Raw genomic sequence first — 5,454 nt, 5'->3', positions numbered from 1 at the left:
TCCTGAGGCGACTGAGAACCCTTTAATAAAGGAATCCTTTTTCACCTGAATTGTCAAGTGATACTTACCAGTGACTATCACGTAATGTTACAGGTAGTTCCATTTTCTTCCTCTTCTTTCTCTCCTTTCTTCTTTGTCACACGGTCCATTGTGTTATAGCCCACGTGTCATGATAACACTTGTACCATCTTTTCATTTAGATTCCACCTACAATTATTTACCGATTCCAGTTCTGGAATAGGCTTTCATCATCTACTCACTAGAATTCTCAAGTTCATAAGGTACTGAGACATATACATGTTCACACCATTATAAAGAACAAAGTATAAACATTGAGGTTTTTCTCACACCCATGTTCCTGTGTTCTTTGATATGATATGTGTTCATTTCCTTCACTATATAGGATTGCAAGTTTTCCATTTGTACCTTAATGGCAATGACGCTATACAATTGAACACATATCATCCTGTTATCCATATAGGTGTGTATTTACCTGCTTGACTATTTTTGGTTGTTTGATCCAGAATGTTTCTCCAGATAGGTCATGTGGAAATTTTCTTTCCTCAGTACAAATGTTTTCACTATGGCTTTGGAAAATTTTTTTGTATGTGCATCATGGTCATTTGACCCATTGTACTCTCAAGTAGCAATATATTGTACTGTTATGTTGTACTATGTACTAATTACGTGTTTATATGGTTTTGTAACCCTTTATGATCTTAGATAACTTTATCCTTGATAAAGACCTAAAAACAAGCTCGAAACGTTGGATGAATTATCCTTTTGCACAAATAAAGAATTTTCAGCATTCTAAGAGTTCTTTTCTTACGTTATTGATCACTATAGTGTGCCAGAGCTATTTCTATTGAATTAACTCTTATTTTTTCTGAGCACCTGCTATATACACAGTGAGCCAGACATATTCAATTTTCATTCAGAAGGCAGAGGGAAGCCTTAGCAGCTGAGCCTATATCTTGGCTTGTGAGCATTAGAACAGGCCGGCGATTACAGGGTAACATGAAAAATGTCCAGCTTGCATTATGACTAGAACATGACAATATCCTTTTAAGTACTAACCTATGATGCGTTCCTAAGCAGTTGATGTTATATGTTCTACATTTCATTTTCTGCATACTTTACAAGTAGTAGAATTTGCTTTGATATAGGCAACTGGATTTTCACAATGAAAAGGCAAAGGATAACGCCCGAAAAAGACGCCATACATTATGTCAGTGCCATCACTGACAAACCTGGATTGACCATGAAATACATCAATCCCCTTAAAGGTGAGTTAAAACAAGTTTTAACTAAATTGCCTTAATATTGTCATGCATTAGAATGACTGTCTTAGGTAATGATAAATATTTTCTACAGGAAGAGGAGTGTTTGCTGAAACTGAAATCGAAAAAGGGAGTTTTGTTGCAGAATATCGAGGTGAGCTCACGTATGCACTTACGATGGTAGACAACTACTCGAGATTTATGGTTGTGGTACAAGTCAAAGATCTAATGGCCCATACTGCAGCGAAGGTCTTCCAAGCACACTTATGCAGACCTCATGGCTACTCAGAGAGAGTCCTCACAGATCAAGGCACTGCCTTTGAAGCGGAAATCTTCAAGGACTTCTGCAGCTTTTACCGATGCAGGAAGATGCGTACTACACCCTACCATGCTCAAACCAATGGTTATCAACCTGCTCAGGACTTTACCCCATATTCCAGATGTGGCCTTACAAGTGATTTATAGAGGGGTAACAATACGTTGGGATCATCGGATCTAATCTCCCTTTTTATACACCCTAAAATCTTGTTTGCGTTAGAATAAACAATAACATCATAAAGGTATAGCAGTACCGTTTCAAAGTTTCGGTGTCCCAAGCAGCATTCCATCAGCCTCTGGAAGGTTCCTGGCAAATTGCACAGCTCGAAGGGCATGCTTTTGAACTCGCAGAGACCCATCGGGGTGGCAAAGGCGGTCTTCTTCCGGTCTGCCTCAGCAACGGACACTTGCCAATAGTGACTAGTGAGATCAAGGGTAGAAAAATAATTTGCAGTTGTCAATGCAGCTAGCTATTCCTCAATACAGGGGAGTGGTGCTGTCCTTCTTCTTTAACAGGACCAACGGAGCTGCCCAGAGGCTACAACTGTCACGGATAACCCCAGCCTCCTTCATGTTGCTCAACATGTCCTTGGTACACTGGTAATGTGCAGGTAGATTTGGCTTATATCTCTCTTTGATGGGTGGGTGTGCACTTGTGGGGATGTAGTGTTTGACCCCTTTTATTTTTCAAAAGTCTAGCGGATGTTTGCTGAAGACTTGCTCGTATTCTTGCACTAGCCTGTAGACCCCCTTCTTGTGATGTGAAGGTGTGGAGTCAGTGCCTACGTGTAATTCCTTACACCACTTCTCTGGCTGACTTGGTGAGCTGTCACTGAATGGGTGGGCTGAAGCAATGGTGGATGCTGCTGTTTGGATAGCATGTGTATCTACTGAGAACAGCTTATCAATGGTGGCAAATCGGAGCAGCTTAATCTCTTGCTCTCCGCAGTTCAACACTCTCATGGGCACTCTTCCCTTCCATATTAATGAATAAAACTATGATGTAAATAGCATATAGATACCCCACAAATGCAGATAAAAGTAGGTTATGGGAAAAGGGGGAAGAGAGAAACAGGAAAATAGTGGAATAAAGTATAACTTCCAGGTGGGAGAGGAAATGGCAGCACAGCCAGTGGAGGTGAAGCAAGGGGAGCCTGCAACTAAAGAGTTGAGAGCGTTATCACATGGTGACTGAGCCTGATTGTAACGGGAGCATAGAGGTGCCGATCCTGTCTTACCTGCGTTGGTGTAGAAGTGGGTGTCCTGTGGTGGAGTCAGCTATGTGCAGTGGTGGCCGTGGGTTCTTTTATGTGCGACCGTAGTAATAGCTGTGCCCACTTCCTGTATGGGAATGGAATGCAGTGAGGCTAATGGAACGCACGCCTGCGCATTTGTGTTTAACGTCGCGCATGTGCAGAACGGAGAAAAGGCTGCGCTCACTTCCTAATGAAAGGGAGTGAGACGCAGCTGGGAAGGGAAGGGAAAAGATTAGGGTTTGGGGATGATGAAAGGGCTTTCTACGGGCAAGGATGGCAAAGGGTGGCAGTGACGGAAAGTCAGGCAGATGGTCCTGTCCTGTCCTGTCCGTCCGTCTTTTTGTATCATGAATTGGAAAGACTGCAAGGGGGAGGGGAGGTGCTTGTGCCCAAAAGGAGGAGTTATTCAGATTCATTGCAGTGGGCGGCGGCTGCAAAAAGTACCATTCTCCTTGTTTTTGCTCTGCAAAACAGCCTTTTCAAGGGTTTGGCTTGGGTGACAAAATGTCTTCTGTAGGCGTGGGTTTGTCTCCCTCTCCCTAAGATGTGTCCGGTATAGGCCAGGGTGCCACTCAAGGCCGTAACCAATTCGGGTTATAGCTTCTCGGCCTTTTGGCTAAGATCAAGTGTAGTTTCGGAGGACGCTACCTTGGTCGGTACTGGAAGGTGCCTGGGATTGCACGTCTGCCGGCCTTGAGGGAGTGTGTGCGCCTTCTGGTGACACATAGCCCTCTTGTGCCTGGACGGTTCCCAGGCAACGGGAGGCGATCACCTTTGTTATTTTGAAGTCCTACTGATAAACAGAAAAAAAAAAAATTAAATCTGTTCTTATCAGTTTAATATCTGATACGTCCCCTCTCTAGGGACCATATATTAAATGGATTTTTAGAACAAGGAGATGGAAAAAATCTTGCTCTGTCCACTCCACGCATTGACCTGGTATTGCAGTACCTCCAGGACCGGTGCACCCCTTCTTAACCGAGTTTCCAAAAGCAGAACTCAATTCACCTGATTCAAATGAGCCTCATTAGTGAATTGAAAGAAAGCAAAAACTTTATATGCACCTCAATTTGGCCAATTCACTTTTCACACTTTCACCCTTTTTTTTTATCTTTCACACCTTTTACTTGCTTTATTGATGCAAAAGCTGTGCCAAATAGCAAACTCATCTCCACTCAACTTGACCAACTCTGCTATGTCCCGTGCAGTATCTTATTCTCAGTCTTATCTAGATCATTTGCAATTGAATAGAATAGATCCCTTTTGGACACATTGGATTCAGCTGCTGCAGTGACTGCAGGTGTTAGAAGATGCAGACTTGGCATCAGGTGCTGTCTATCAGATTCCACTCCAATTAAAGCTTCCATTGTTTTTCGGTGTTTTCTTTGAGCAATGATGATGTCTTTAGTGATCTGTTGGCTCCCTCTCCTGGAGGAAGAGTTTGCTTGCTCTTGGACTTTCAAAAAGAGAGGTCATGATAGACATTTAGCTTCTGAGCCCAATTGGGGACAGTCATGGGTGATGAATGTTTTGCAACCTGCTGCGAAGCCTGATACCGCAATATAAGGAACGTCAAATACTAAGAATGGGCGGCCTATGAAAGAATTAGTACTTTCATTAAGCATACTTAAACGGCTAATTGGGAATAGACAAACTGTAAAAAGCCCTCTGAGAAAGCCCCTCTCTATCCTTTGTCAGTAAGCTTTTCTGTAGTCTGCCTGTTGATGTATTTTCCGTTTGAACAGTGCACAACATGAAGTGACGGAACACTGGCTTGTCACAATGTCCCCCGCTGACATCACAATAGCGCTGCTGCCTAGAAAGCCAGCTGCGCAGCAGAAGTTGCTCTTTGGGTGGGATGGTGGGCTAATGTATCTATTCCTGCTTGGTGAGAGTTTGACATGATCTAGAGCAACGAGTTCCAGCGGCTAGCGGTTGATTATTGGCTGTAATGGGGCTTTCTGGCTGGTGCTAGCCTTTCTTCTTAGCACACAGGAACCACAATCCCTACACCATGCTTCGATGGATTCTCTCATCCCAGCCCAGTAAAACTACATATTTCACACAGTTATAGGCAGCCCATGGGCATTCACCTGGATTAAAACCCATAACAGCTCATAGACCAAACAATCAATCTACCACTGGACCAAAGACAGGAAGCTAAATCCACTGCCTGCGGTAACTAACTTAATCCTATAGGCTACTCACACAACAAACCCAAGAGAAAGGAAAAAAACATGGCTTCGATTATCCATCCAATGAAAACGCATAACCATTGTGAGCCATTGGACAATGCAATTGCACACATGGTGACATGGTGCACGGCCCAATGAATCAAGTCTGTACTTCATATTCACGGTTTAAGCCCTTGGGTTTTAATGTGTCCAGAGTACATATCCAGAAAGATTCCCTTTTTTTGTGCTAAGCACAAGTCAACAATACATTGTAAGCAGATTCTATTACCAGTCCCACACCATTTTGTGACGCATAATCACACAGTGGCCCAATTAAGATTCCAAGTCATCGAACATGTCCCAGCCATACGCAGAGGAGGCAATAGAATTAGGAAGCTCAAAGAAAGGGAATCTTTCTGGATATAT

At 43.1% G+C, this 5,454-nt stretch overlaps 1 pseudogene; it reads left to right on the top strand.

Moving 5' to 3' along the window:
- Positions 1-3,621: 3,621 nt before the first annotated feature.
- LOC142260760 (U2 spliceosomal RNA) lies at positions 3,622-3,827 on the top strand (annotated as a pseudogene).
- Positions 3,828-5,454: the final 1,627 nt, after the last annotated feature.

The sequence above is a fragment of the Anomaloglossus baeobatrachus genome, unplaced genomic scaffold, assembly GCF_048569485.1.
Source record: "Anomaloglossus baeobatrachus isolate aAnoBae1 unplaced genomic scaffold, aAnoBae1.hap1 Scaffold_178, whole genome shotgun sequence".
NCBI lineage: Eukaryota > Metazoa > Chordata > Amphibia > Anura > Aromobatidae > Anomaloglossus > Anomaloglossus baeobatrachus.
This window is presented reverse-complemented; position numbering and strand designations above follow the sequence as displayed.